Below are 16,473 nucleotides of genomic sequence, written 5' to 3'. Positions count from 1 at the left end.
CGGCCTAACTACAGTCTCAGTGGTAGAGAGATAGGAAACGGAGAAAAGGGACTTTACTGAGGGGAAATTAGTGCAGAAATGAGCAAAAAGACGTATTTGGAACAGACCATGGCTTTATGCAAATTAGTATGCGACGATATTGTATTACAAAGGACACTTTTTAAATGCCCAATTTGAAATTAGACGTAGATTCATTATAAACGATAGCTGACGTCAAAAATATTAACTTTTATGCCGAAACTATTAAGGATGTAGCTACCATGCAGTCTCACTGTCACTATAAAAAGAAACAGATAGGAGGAGTCGCCTAGGGTCGGGCTTGGGGATAGAGATATCAGCTAAGCTAAGATAAGATATTCCTTTAATAATTTACAAATAATATATCCTGTCGATCTGGGGAGGTACACGGCACGTCATGGTTTTCGGGTACAATTTACAACATATCTCAACATAAACTTTTATGAAAGAAAGGCACGTAAGATGTTAATCAGTAGATGAGACATAGTCAACACACATGGACAAAGCACAAAATATCTTTGAGATGACCCCGACGGTCCGTCGTCATACCTGGCTGAGCGACCTAATTGCCATCTATAGTTTGATCTATTGTTTTGAGCAGCTATTCGTATTTTTTCTAAGTTTTGCCCGATTTTACGAGTAAACATGCTTTTCTGGATATCGTATAACGCATCCCACTGAACGCCCAGTTAGGCCGAAGTGGGTTATTTCGACATATGCTATTTGCAATTGTGTAAATGTTAGGGATACAGAGTAACAGCCTAAAAACAGTTTTTTTTCTATTTCCGACAGTACTATAGTCTGATACACTCTCACCAAAGTTTATTTCCGTTTCTATGTCTATCGTTGTTGTAGCGTTGCATTAAGTACATACGTTGTATCATTGTATACAAAACAGTTGACGAGAGGTTCGGAGAAACTATAAAGGACAAACAAAATACTTGTTTATTATACAATCCAAACCTGAACCTAATAAAGTGTACAAATATTCAAAATCCATTTTTTCTAAATAAGCAATTAATTGAATCAAATATGTGTTCTCTTAACTCGTTTTGGACATAGAAGCAACATAAATTCAAGAAATAACTGCTGTAACTCAATGTGTGCTGCTGTCAACATGGAGGCCTTCTGTCTGACTGAGCCCATGTGCTTCTGATCATGTGATCAGATTGCCAGATGTGAATTATGTTATAAATTTGCAAAAGTTTAGGCAGCAGCCTGGCTTTGAACTTGCAACCTGTGTGTTTCTGAATATTAACATAAACGGTTCCAGTGAACAATCCTCTATACCACAAGGACTTGTACAGATGTGTTGACAATTTTAAAATATTTAAAATTAACTTTTACTTTAAATTAAATAAATTTAATTGAGAGGCTAAACTTAGTGTTCTGCACCACAGGCGATCGATGCATGGGATACGCCCCTTATACTACTATAGGAGTATAAGGGGCGTATCCATGCATCGATCGCCTGTGGTTCAGCCATCTTACCTTCTCGAAAATGGCAGCACTGATCATACTGGCTTCATCTGCAATAAGTATATCTGTAGCCTTGATACGCGTAACTGTGTCATCGTTTGATAGGACATACTTCAGCAATTTTTCACCTTCCAAATGCCCATCTTGCATCCCAGCCCAGGAATGCAATGTTCTGCCACTCCAGAAACTGTGTTGAAGCCATTCCCGTGCTGGCCACAACACTGACATTCTTCCCAGCTGATGACAGGCGTGCAAAGTTTCCCTTATGAGAAGAGATTTCCCAGTGCCAGCCTGTCCTAAAACGACTACATTGTGTCCTTTTTCTTATCAATTCATATGCAAATGTCTGTTCAGCGTTTAAAGTATACATTTCCATGCATATGACATCTATAAATACCGTGAAAATTCAGCGTGGTGACATTTTCAACCTGGCCATATGTGCGTTGTGTTGTGATCGTAATATGGATAATCAGAGAGCTTGGTAGCATTCGGTGCGGAGTGCCCGGACGCGTAACGTAAACTTCCGGCTTTCAGAAATGCGATATCGGCCAATAAGCGGCCAAAACGGCCTAATAAGGCCAAATAAAGGGGCTTTATGAAGGTGAGATATAGTTGTACAACGAAAACGAATACTTACGTGGCTGAATATATCCATGTTTATCCATGTCAAGCGAGAAATCAGCGTGAATAGAGGTTTATCGAGGTATCCCATATGGCGGGTGAATTACCTTGTTCCTATAGTAGTATAAGGGGCGTATCCCATGCATCGATCGCCTGTGTTCTGCACGTATAATCTAGATTGTGAAAATTGCGGATTTGAATTATACAGTTTACAGTAGTGATACTACGGCAAGTACTGGGTTTTCCTTGTTGTTATTGGATTGTAAACCCATAAAGATAACAATCTAACAGTCAGAATATTTTCCTCCTCGTACTTTAATTCATTTCCTCAGTGGGTGATAAACAAGGCAGTGTTCAGAAACAGACCCACGTTCACCATTGCACATACTGAATCAGTTGCTGTCCATATTGTACATGACTTTGTAGAGGTAAGTTTTCTAATTACAGTAGAACACGGGTCATTAATGCGTTTAAAAACAAATAAAACATGTTCTAGCTAATGTCTGTGAATGATAAATTCAGAATTTTAATATTATGTCAATGTACAACAATAAAAATTTGTAGCCTCAGCATATACGTGTCTCTACATCTCTACAATCCAAGATGGCGGTCAAATGTGAATAACGAACACCGGATATAGCGAACTAAATTTCTTGGTCCCTTGGAGTTCGTTATATCCGTGTTCTACTGTACTATACTCTCCCCAAAAAGAAACGCATATAGGAATTTCAACTGTATTTTTATGTTTATTTTGAAACATCGTGTAGGCTTTATGAGTCAATGAAATATAGCGAAATTGCACACTGTTACGGTTAAATAATAACCGTGACAAAAGGTTTAAGAATCCCCTTTGAACCAGCAAAATATAACACAGACTAGTCTAAAATAGTCAATAATATATTGAGCAAACAATGAGCAAGCTACAATGAATCACAATACAGATTTCTAATACAATGCAATTGAGTCACAAAGAAATCTAAAGTTATGGGTCACATATTTAAAATATTAACTCAACAGAGTCTTGGTAATCACAGTGAGATCAGATAAATGGAGCTTGTTTACAAATGAAAGCAGTCAGGCACGAAGTGTCAGGGTCAGACGATGGCGTTGTGACGAAGGCAAACAACAATGGGCAACTCCAGTGAAAGATCCATGTAATTCCGTATGTCCGTGTGTCAGTCTTTGCCTCGCACCTCACAACAGCCAGCCTTTATATATACTGACACAGATTCTCGAACTTTCCAGCAAAGCATGGCTGTATCATTAAAGACTTAGATCTTTCTCTAAACATGTTGAACATGCGACATGACGCACACCCCGGCACAGCGATGACTTAACATAACATCACTGCCACAGGCTAATTTGCACATCACGTGACCGGACTTTTCTCTTGTTTGTAATCAAACGCGCATATTCATAATAAGAAGAGACTGGACTCACGAAAGAGCTTTTTCGGCGCTCTCTTCATAATGTTTTACATTGTTACATATATATTCTTCCACAACTGCGACAGTTAGGTCTATGACAGTACATATTTAGATATCAAACTAGCTGCATCGTTTGCTCTCCGTCGGCTTCGATGACAGCACGTGGAGCCGTACAACCTATGTAAACAAAGGATCGCTACGCAAATCGAAATAGTGTTACCTGGTTTTGGATATTTTCTCAGTGAAACTAAACCATTCTATTAAAGATGTTTAGTTAAATGTGTAGACTCGTCAAAATAAAAGAGTAAAAGAAATCTGTACATTATATTAAATGGACATTGCAAGATGTCACGAATCGTCACATTTTTCTGGCCTGTGGCTGAGGTACTATGCTGGCTTGCCGCATGGAATTCTGGGTAGGAGCCACAACCAACACTCAAAACTTTAAACACATTGTGACTTACGTCAACAATTATTATCCGCGTAACCAATGTTATTACAAATTACAAAAACACACTCTCGTAACAACACTGGGAATGCAGACTTATCCGTCTTTGGCACCAACTCGAGGAAAGTCATTTGAGTGTCACATGGAGACATGTGGTGGCGCTGAAGTCAATACCTCGATGTGACCACCGTGGGCATCGAGAACTGCACGGCATCGCCTCGGCATCGAACGAACAAGTCTCAAGAATCTCGTGTTGCCCTGAATCGCAGCCCACTCTGCCTGATATGTGCCTGTCTTGCGAGTTGCTGAAGTGTCTGGGGTTGAGGATTACGGCGTCGCACCCGTCTGTCAGGGCATCCACAGATGTTCGATCAGGTTTAAGTCCGGTGATCTTGAGGGCCAAGGGGAGCACGATTGATGTTGTGGTTCTGGAGGAAGTCTCTGTAGTGTGACGTGCTGTGTGGGCCTGGCAATGTCCATCCACAGGCAAAAAAATAATGACGTTAATCTTGCAATGTTCCATTCAATATAATGTGCAGCTGCTCTTCGACACGGCAGTCAACAAAAATTTAATGAAATGGTTAGCTTCGCTGAAAACCAGATGGCTGTTTACGTGGGTTGCTCTTGACTCCATTGTCATCGAGCGCGGCGCAAGCGCTTGGTTTGATATCTAAATATCTTCTGTCGCCAACCCCAACTGTGCCGGTGTGGAAAGGCCTCACCATAATAACGGCTGATAACCAAACATTATGAAAACCAGGCATGTTCCGAAAGATCTGGGGTATGATACGGCCATGCGAAGAGAATCTATTGATCGTATGTAAAGGCTGGCTGTTGGCCAGTCGCGAGGCAGGTGACACCGCGGACTGCGAGCCACATGGATCTTCACTGGAGTTGCCCATTGTTGTTTGCGCTTCGTCTGGCATCGACTGACATAGGTGCTGACTGCTTTCATTGTGAAACAGCTCCACGACTATCTGATCTCACTTTATTCACCAAGACTCTGTTGAGTTAATATTTTAATATGTGACCTGTTTCCAGATTTCTTCGTGACTCAATGCGATATTGACAAGCTCTGTATTGTGTTTAACCTCAATATATTGACTTTATTTTAATTTAGTCTGTGTTATATTTTGCTGATTCAAAGAAATGTAAACTTTGTCGCGGTTATTTAACCCGTGGCAATGTGCCAATTTACTTATATTTCATTGACTCATAAACCGCGTGTTCAAAATAAACATAAAATACGGTTGAAAATTCCTATATGGACGGTAGAGGCTGCGGATATAGCGAACTCGAGACAGAAGACGGTGCGTACTATCGATGTTAGATTATTCACGTTGACGCCATCTTGAATTTATTGAAGATAACGAAGTGCATTGTATGCTGAACTGGAATTTTTATTGTTATGCGATGACGCGTAAAATTCTGAATTTATCGTTCACGGGTAACAGAAGACATCTTAGCATACCGCTCGGTATTATTGATAACGGTATTATCGATAGTGTGAGACGGTAACCAAATCGGTTCGTTAAGCGTATTCGCGTGGTAATGATATTTATCAAAGGACTGTTGACGAGACTTTAGAACTTGTTCGCCATATCCGTTTGTATATATCCGTGTTCGCCATATCCGTATGATAGAAACTTGCGAAGTCATCTTCTCGACGGCTTGTTCGTATATGCAGTAATTGAGTCTGTTTCGGTACTGCTGTTTGCTGCGGAGAAATATTCGACGTGTTCAGGCCAGTATGTTTATGGTTTTGTCGAAGCCGGTACTTGCCGTATGTAATAACTGGCATTTTTCACCAGTCTGGAAGCCAGCGTGAAAGAGCTGAGCGTTCGTATGAGGATACGCCCTGCAGGAACAAAGATGGCACCGGGCCTCGATAAACCTCATTCACGCTGATTTGACATCAGTTAAACGTCGTTTTCATTGCTGCAACGCTATCTCGCCTTTATTGACGACCAGGCCGTTTTCGCGCCTGATATCATATCGATACGTTACGCGTCGACGCTACCAGCGTGGGTAATGTCTGCCGCGTGATTTTCGCGTGTATGCGTGAAGCGCTGGTTTGTTACATCTGATGAAAGGTTTTAATCAACCGATAGTTTTAGGCAATGCTGGCATGAATCTTCTCTGAAGTGCATGTCATCGGCTGAATCGTGTTGTCGGCACATGTCTTCAACACATTTTCGAGTGTTGGTATTCTGGGCTGGAATGCGAATGAGCATTGAAGGTGAAAATTTAGCAGCTATGTCTATCAAGCGTATTTTGATTTGCTAATCAGGCTACGGAGTCTTGCGAATGGCCTTTCGAAGGTAGATGGCTTTTGAACACAGGCGATCGTGCGGGATGGCGCTTATACATGGTGGTATGAGGCGTATCCCCTGCATCGATACCAGTGCAGAACACTAAGTTGCTCTCAGTGCTTATTTGGTAGTAAAGTTAATTTTATTCATTTTAGGTGATCGGCGCATCTGTACTGAAGTCGCGTATTTATGAAGAATTGTTCCGCGGAACCGTTATGATATTCGAAACACGCGAATTGCGGATTCAAAACCGAGCTGCTATCTTGAAATTTACCAGCGCGAATGCATCGCTGACATCTGTTTGTAATCAGCATGTCCACATGTTCGCATTAATGACATTTGAAGATGTGATTATTTCTTGAATTTATGTTGCTTCTATGAAAACGGTTAAAGGGCTTGCATGTTTGTTCAGTGGTAACATTTAGAAAACAATTTTTGGTATATTTATACGCTGTTGAGTTCGGAACTGGTGCTGTTTCGCGCATGAACTGTTTATGCAATGTTGCGGCACATAACCCAATGCGCAACATCGCAACGATAGAAACGAAATACTTTGGTGATGTAATCATTTATGGTACTGTCGAGTAAGAAAAGCTGTTTTGGGCTCGACATATGTCTAACGTTACTGTTATAACATGCTGATAAAGTAACGCTGGCTGAAGCGTTCCGGTAGTGTTCATCTCGAAAACATGTTTTCGATCGGGCGAAGCAAGTAACTGGCGTCAAGCCGCCAGGTAATTCAGATCATCTTCCGGCTTTCGAGTATGACGACATTATCATTCAAAAGATGACGTATTATTCGACCCGATGCTCGTACTCTGCCGATTGCGATGCACTAACTCATATTATTTGGCCATGAACGTGCAATGTAATTGCCTGAAATGGCAGCCGTGTCGCGGCAGGCTTTCGCTATCTGTTCTTTTTGGTGACGATTGAACGCGTAACCGGCATCGCCAACTGTTCGACGCCAAAGACCAGTACGACGTCGGCTGGACAATGATCGCGATCTGATGAAATTGAGCGTTAAAGTGATAAGCTTCAATAACATACTAATTTGCATGAAGCCATGGTCTGTTCAGCTCCGTCTTTTCTTCAAATTTCCGCTAATTTCGGTTTCTCCGGAACCTATACCGCAGACCAACCAGTGACGACAGTTTTGCAGACTCCTTCATGGTAACGAAACAAATGAAGAATGCAGTTTTCACATTTCCCGACAATTACTATTCAATGTGTTTCTTTATACATATTTATAGTCCATCGCTCCGGGACGTACAGCCTTCGATGCTGGCGCAATGGATGCGTGTCGAATTTCGTGATACGGGGAGAAGCTGACCAGAAGAAATGGTTGAAGACGGGAATAAATCGACGGCACCGGTCGGTCGGTACTTCTTTCTACACCAAACGCCACCTGAGCATGCTTCAGTATGTTTCGAGATCGTTGATAACGTCAACGCTGTAATACCTACTGAAGTCGTACAGGTATATTGTCTTCTGAAGTGGGAAGCGGAATTGCTGACTTCATATCAATATTAATGTAGTATGAAGTGATGCGTGATTTTCGTAATCGCCTGCCAGTCGACAATATAACCTTCGTGAACAGTGCATGGAATCTATTTCGGCTGGTGAACTTTAATGTTGCATTGATAACGTATATACGCATGTATGTATAATGCCGATCGACGTTAATCGAAGCGTTTATTAACGATTTTATAACACGCTAAAGGCTAAGCGTATTATGCAGTCGATTCTCGTTTAAATAACGGTTTATATTATCGGAAAAACATGTTTATTATATATTTCGGCGATGCTTTGATGCTGGTAAGGTGTTTTGGCGGTACAGGAAAACGCTTGTTTGTTGAACTTAAAACAATATCGTGTATTGACCGGATCGTATGCGTCGAACGATCTTTAATGAAATCGTTGCGGGGGTGCGCTTTACACGCTGACAACTGGTTTTGTTGGCGAACTCGGTAATGATACCTCATACTGCTCGATAATTTCATGATCGGCGATTTAAATCGCGAACGATGACGGCAACTTTCAACAATTGCCAGATTATCTTGAAAATGAACCGACAACCGGATTCGGTGGCGGTTGTGACTGACGTGACAGCGCAGAGATAAAATGGGGTTAACTCGACTCATAACATGGTACCGAAATTGACAGTATGGGATTGTTGCTATGGCGCATATCGAAACGGCGAACATAAACCTGATGCAATCACTGGATCGGCGGATCGGTATTCGAACAACTAACGTCGCGGCGCTTCTGGCAACGAACATACCGCTTAATGCTGGATAAATCGGAAACAAAGTTTTGCGGCAACGGTTAATAAACGGCGTAATGATAACAGCTGAAAATCCAAATAATTGTCTGAAATGAAAACATTGAACCCGCGTTATATTACGTAAAGAAACGAGGTGCGAAGTCGGTCGATGCGTCTGCATTTCATGACAACGCTACGCACAATTATTCCTGTCGCGGGCTAACTCGAACGCTGATAACGCGGAAAAATGGAGATACGGTTAAAGTCGTCGTTAACTTTCGCAGTCACTCACTGATGACGATCTGAACATGTCTCGAAGTCCTCGTTATGGAACGGGAATTTTGAAACGTTTATTCGAGCGGCAAAGTTCGTGAAGCATTAAACGTAATGTTAATGTGAAATGATATTATCGTGAATGAAACAGATCGGCACGAACATATGAAACGACAGTACATTTGAAGATACCGGCGGTAGTGACCAGAATCGTTGGGCTGATGCCATGTTACGGTCTGAGCGCTATCGCTTAGGCGGGCGTTATATACGGCGAACGTTTAGAACTGTAAACGATGAAGCTGCGCGCGTATGAAAGATGCCGTTACGAATGCGAAACATATCCTTTAAATAGGCGTTATACACTGACGGGGCCATGATGGTGGGCACTGGTAACGGGTTGATGCTTATGGGCTGTGTCAGAGCTTCCTATTCCCGGTTATGGCCATTGTCTTAATGAACCCGATTAATCGGTCTCATTCATACCGCTTTATCGTTGTTTCATCCCCAAATCGATACTCTGACGTGATTTTAAGATTTGAACGAAGTTCTGGGCTTTAACTTCTTTGACGCGTATTCGTCGTATTAACGGTGTTATTAATTGACGCAGAAGAGATATCTTTCAGCAAAGAAGGCCGGCATTTATATACTGCCCTAATTGCCTGAACAATTTCTTAACGGTTGATTACTGCGAGAATTGAATATTACTTTTAGCAACTGTAATCGCTGTTCTTGGATTATATTACGCTTTTGTTGTGGCTACGCTTATTTCGCGCTGCTTTGATAGCTGAACGGCAGAATCAGGAGGCCATTCCGTGGAACTAAAGTTGAACTGTTGGTTTCTGGCTGGCTGCTTTCAACCGGGACGATTTACGATGACATTTTCTGCATGACCAATCGATGCGTTACCGGTATTCTGATGCCGATGATGAAGCACCGCATGGGGTATTGACTCTGTGGATCACGTTAGAGACTGGTGCGCGGAAATTCGATACTTCGTTTCACAATCGTGCGCATCACATGTTGACTAACGACGCCAGTATAACGCATGCGCGCGCAGATATAACTTTGACGTTATGCCTTCGAGCACCGTTTTATGCGTTTTTATCGTACACTCAAATAAAATAGCAGCTCAATAATGCATCTGTCGGTTCGAGGCCTGCCGTCAAAGGCACGATAATCGGGTTACGCACGCGCCCATCGATGTCATTCGTGAACTTATTACTGTTTTGGGCTTCGGGTCTGGCTGACGAAGATATTTCATTATTTAACTCAATGACGTTGCTGGACCCGGTCGACGCGGGTAACATACTCTGCGAAGACGAATGAAATGTGCGATGAAGGCGAGTTGAGTCGGCGGTTTTCTTTTATTTTATTTCGAATGCAGTAATTTCTGGTCGAAGCATGCTGATCATGAAACTATATTTTACGCATTTTCAAATATACTTATTGGTTACCAAAGGAAATGGACTTAAGGTGGACTAAAATGACTTTGAATCGGCTTTCGAAAATTGATGCGCTTTCGGCAATCTGTTTTTATTGTTATACGGCTGCTTTAACGTCTATAACTGCCATCCATGACGCCTGTGTTTGACGATAAACATCGACCTCATGCGCTTTCTAAATGAAGTTTTAGACCCGGTTTGGTGCCATTTCTTTTGAACCCCATACATCGTGATCGCTGACGAACATTCCGCGGCATATCAACAATACACTCGTGGTTTGAAATCGAAACTCGAATCACTTCCGATGCTGGAGCAATATTTAACGGCTGAAAAGATTGATATCAAAATATTTATTATCGTCACATCTATATGTACCGTATGGAAGCATGTTCATACTTCGTTTAGATTTTCTGATTTTATTGACGCAATGCGCGCAATAACTTCAACATGAAGGCTATCGTGATGATTCACAATTATGTTTGATAATAAGTCCTTCGTATGACGCTATGGAGACGATGATAGCCAGAACTTACGGCGCGTGATATGATCACATGTTGGCGAGTTATCGTAATCGAGACTTTCGCGTGTGTTTCGTCACCTTCAATTATTCTTTTCTTGCGACAATCGCTTTCTTCACGCTTCTACCTTTAGTCGGTAAGCGATAATGATCTGTTTCCTTCATTGTCCCCATGTTACGTATTAACTGGTATTGCTAAAGCTGCCGTATTTCCTATACGCTTTCGTTCAAACATAACATCGATAATAAAATGAAAATATACTGGCTATCACCTAACGATAATGACAATATTGTCGTCGCTTCGGTCCTGTATCAATCATATTACGCTTTGGTTATGTGTTGTATTACCACGTAGACGGAAGGAATTGAGCCTATTATGCGGCGTGACTGGAAGCTTTAAACCGGTTATATGATCATTGACTGGTGATTCGGGATGGCTTTGATAAGTGAATACCATTCATTCGATGATTATGATAAATATTTGTCAGAATATTTTAAACAATATATTCCTCGCAACGATGTGTTCTGATGATCCTTCATACGCTTTCTCCTTTATTTGTCTTTTAACGCCGGTTATCGGCGATTTTATATATTAAGACCATATTACTTTCTTGGATATCTGAAAGAAAAAATGATAATACGAAGGAAACGAAACACCTATGGTATATCATAGTTCCTCTAAACTATTATTACCATCAACATGATGTCTAAAACAGAATATTTACTATTGAACGATAATCTTTATAAATCATTGTTTAACCCCTAATCAACATGCAAACCAACTACTTGCTAGTGCTGGTAAGAATCTAAATATTCAATAATATACTGAACAAACAATAAACAACCTAATAAATAATAAGGTACATTACTTGAAGCTCGTTTTGATGTCCCCGCCATGAAGGTGCTGGTAAGTATAAATCTTACTCACTCCTTCACTTATTAAAGAGTAGGGATATTGATTTTGTGCCATTTAGAAAGTTGCCATATGTAACATATTTGTATTTGGTATTACACTTTTTGTAAAATTTTAGATTCTACTTTTTTGGGGTTGAGTCCCATCAAGTTGGAATCCCAAATATAACATATGTTACATTGACCACTTTCAAAAATGGCATTGTGTAATCATGGCTTTCATTATGGGAGCCGTGCCAATTTACACTCATCAGAGGGGTACACAAAGTCCGCAGTCTAGACTGCCAGTTATCCGACTTCCATTTTGTGGAAGTCACGGTAACTGAGCAGGTTAGGCGGCTGAATTTGTGTGCTGGCGATTAGATTAACTTGACTCTGAGGGTGTGGTTCGAATCGGATGGGACTCAACCCAACAAAAGTACAAAATCTGTACCTTACTAAGAAAGTCTAATCCCAGATATAACATATGTTACATAGGATACTGGTCCTTGAAATTAAGATTATTCTTTGGCCTAATAACTGGTAAGATCGTTGATGGCATATATACCAAACGCTATCACATCACGGCAACACCTTAAGCGTGCTGAACAACAAGAGACTAGAGCCTTTACATATAGCAGCTGGAACATGTATGGACCTCCCCTGCAATAACACTGTGAGGTGAGTGGATGAAACTATTATTCTTCCGGCTGTTCCGTAACCGCTGTAGCCACTACTAAATCTACCGTGAGAAGATCGGGTTAGCATGTATCTTCAGAAACCGCTGTAGCCACTACTAAATCTACCCGTGAAGATCCCGAGGTGAGCGTAATATCTTCAGTAACCCATTTATTCGTTCCAGCGACAATCAGCATTATTATTTGTTATTGTGTGTTATTTATTGGTTGAATAATGCGCGAAATGTTATTAACACACAATCGTGTGTTTCCGTCGAAGTGTGCTTCTTGTAAAACATATTGAACAACAAATACCGAATTTAATACGTAAGGAGAAACATGTTGAAATATGCACCTTATTCAGAGGCAGTTTGCATTTGTTTAAAGAAAGGAATAACCAAAATACGTTTTCTTATTCCACAGAATCTTAAATCAACTCATTCTAATACTTGTAGACCCGTGAAGATCTGGGTTAGAATTGATCTTCTTCAGTAATCCATGCTTGTCGTAGAGGCGATAACGGGATCGAGGTGGTCAAGTTCGCTGGCTTGGTTAACACATGTCATCGGTTCCCAATTGCGCAGATCGATGATCATGCTGTCTGGTCCATACTCGATTGTTACAGACCGCCTCCATATAGCTGGAATATTGCTGAGTGCGGCGTAAAACTACTAAACTCACTCCTCACTACGACTACTACCGGCAATGCTCCCACTACAGCTGTTACAACTACTTCCCTGTTACATCTACTATTGCTGCAACTAAGTCTACAACAGTCCTGGTTCAGGTACTTTCACGGCACGTTAAACATACAGTATACACAATTGTAAACCAAAAGTGTTCTATAATCTGGTGGTTGAACAACATGACCGAATGGTATTCGATTACGGAAATTCCAAGGCCATTCACTGTGTATTAATACGTGCTAACATCGCACACCATTGTATTGTTACGCCGTCAGCAGTGGTGACGTCATTCAAATCATATTGTGATGTAAAGTCCGAATAAGGTCACAAATGAGCAGTTCAGATGCTACCATGGGAAACGGCCGGCTGATGACATTTTGCTGTACCCAGTACTCGATGTCAATGAGTGCAGACAGAAAAACGTGTGTGGACTTTAGTTTACTTTTGTGTTTACAATGTCGAAAAACATTATGTGTTGGCAATTTCTGGGAGTTATTGAGAATTTAAACACAGGAATATTTCATTTGGAAACCCATTAATGCCGTCGGTTCAAATGATTCCGTGCTTCAAGTGCTCAATAACTTGCCGGAAATTATTAACATGATCGATTTATCTCATCGTGGTTGAATCAGCTTTGTACGAACTTATCACCTGTGTGCAGAACACACGATTCCAAGAAGAAGGACATCAAGCGGCATCTAGTGTAATCCTCCTCTTCCAATGGCGTCCGTGGGTACTGGTCCTTGGGGCAGTAACAACAACTTCCATACTCATGAACCAAAGAAAGAAATAGTGTTAAGTGTTTCCGTTACCATAACCACAATGAAATACAACGACTCGTGTACGTAATATGTTTGCCTCAGCTTTTACGGTAAGTGTTTACCATTAGAGAGTCTACATTATTCATCAGGATTTTCAGACTTCCACTTGAAAACGGTGTAGGATATGTAGTTCAAATATTTACTATGATATACATACATACATACATACATACATACAAATATTTGTAAAGCGCTTTTATCTAATTGCTCAAAAGCGCTATCACGAATCCCTTTATCTATGTGCAGAGGTGAATAGGTGCGTCTTGAGTCCACTTTTAAAATTTGACAGTTCTGTTTCGGAACGAAGGATGGATGATGAAATTGTTCAGAGGATCCTGCTCTAGAAAGACCTGTCCCATATGACTTAGTTCTGGTTGTGGTATTTCAGGAAGACTGGTCCTTGAGCAGATGATCTGGATTTGAGTGATATGGTGTAAGGAGATCCGAGAGGGTATTTTGGGCTAGACCGTTTAGACCTTGAAAACAAGGAGCAGGATTCTGTAGTCGATTCTGAAGCGGGTGGAAGCCAATGTAGGGGTTTTGAGGGCAGGAGAGATGTGTTCAGTCCTTTTAATTTGACAGATCAATCGTGCGACTGGGAGCCTTTGTGCGCTTGCTGTAGTTTGTAGAGGACTTTGTTTGGCACACCAGACAGCAAGAGTTACAATATCCAAACGGGATGTTACATATGCTTGAACTAGAAGCTTGTGCAGTTCACATCCAAGTATCGACGGATCAAACCAATGTTGCGCAGATGGAAATAACATTGGCGACAGACATTGCGAACATGGGGTTCAATGCTGAGGGCAGGTAAAGATTACACTAAGATTGCGAACGTATTGGCCGCATTTTCATTGCAGGTGCAGGTATATAGATCATGTGCTTTCTCTCTGAAGACTAATTTTCAATAATGTGTGAATGCGTAATTCTGTCTTCAGCGGACATAATTTGTAAGGTCCAAAGCATTTGGTTTTGTTGTCTCATATTTTTCATTGTTTTGACGACATTGTGATACAAACAGCTTCAACTAATCAGATGGATTTGCGAAACGGGTGAACTTGTCTTTACGCGGTAGACGTCAGTGAAGGTCAAGTTCACTGAGAGCTGCTCAGTTGAGCACTTAGATTCGTACCTGCGAATCAAGCCAACCATTAGCAGCATCAGGAGAACAGAATGACCACAGCTGAGGAAACGGAAGTTTTGCCAGAGATTCTGGATAGGTTACAAATCTAAACCTGGACCTTCAGCAGAAACATCAAATGTATTAAAATGTTGATACAAATAAAGCGGTTAAACCCATTCCATACCCACACCAATGCTCTGCCAAAGAGTCGATTGACCGATTTTGCCTGCATCATGAGCATGTGTCTATGAATTATCAAATGGTGATGGTGACATCTGTCCAACAAACTCGACAATTCGCCATTTCTGCACACATCAACTAGAGCCGTGTGTGTCTGTGTGTGTGTGTGTGTGTGTGTGTGTGGGGGTGTTGGTTTGGTTCTTGGGTCTTGCCCACTTGTAAATCGTACTGTCATTCCGTTCATCAGGTTAGCTAATTACATCAAGGACAACAACCTGCTATCCTCTGAAAAACCCTGTTCTTGATTGTTCTTCAAGATTTTCCGCTATCTTATACTGCGGTGTACAAATATAATAATGTGATTGCCTTTAAAAACAATGAAAAAATCCTACCTGATGAAACTACGCTGCAATGCAGGAACACCATTTTCTGTACCCATCACCCGAGAACAATGTGACCAGGCCAGAAAAGATGCTGGTTCCCTCTGATACTGAGGCCAGTATAGAGGCAGTCTCTGTCAATATACATGTATATTAATTACCTAGTAGTTCACCCATCTCTTTCTCATCAGAACACCAACAAAACCTTGCCATAGCTATAATATACAAGGTCAACATGTTAAACAACCAGTCTCGATCCTCCTCAACACTGCAGTTCCACTTTGAGCGGAAAATGAAATGTCTGTCATACAAAGGCTCCTGTACGATTCATTTTCTACAGCCTTTATACTCGTGTGTTTATGAATCGTAGGGGCCGGTGGGGTAGCCTAGTGGTTAAAGTGTTGGCTCGTCACGAAAACCCGGGTTCGATTCTCAACATAGGTATAATGTGTGGCCATTTCTGTTCCCACACCGTGATATTGCTGGAATATTGCTAAAAGCGGCGTAAAACTAGCACTCACTCACTATGATTCATTAGCATGAGTGAAAGAGTTCAGTCTATACTGCAAAATGCTGGCAGTCTGAAACATGTGAACTTTGGGCTTCCAAAGATGCTGTTATTCGATTTAACAAATGTTAATATATTTCTGAATCCTAGGATCTTATCCTTTACATTCCGAACAATACTCATGGGTTTTTCAAGCTTTTGCAGATATGTGTTTAGGGACCGTGTCTATTTCACCCACACCCCGAGTCTACAATCGAACGGAGATCAACATTTTTGTAGAATTGTAAGTCTTTAAGAAAAGAACGCAGTAACTAATGTTTTATTGAATATTTAATATTCGGAATATCCTGAATTCTTGGTATAACGTGAAATGAACGTAAAAATGGGCAAATGAAGTCAAACGT

The sequence above is a fragment of the Haliotis rubra genome, unplaced genomic scaffold, assembly GCF_003918875.1.
Source record: "Haliotis rubra isolate DU_JTF1 unplaced genomic scaffold, ASM391887v1 Scf1391, whole genome shotgun sequence".
Lineage (NCBI taxonomy): Eukaryota > Metazoa > Mollusca > Gastropoda > Lepetellida > Haliotidae > Haliotis > Haliotis rubra.
This window is presented reverse-complemented; position numbering follows the sequence as displayed.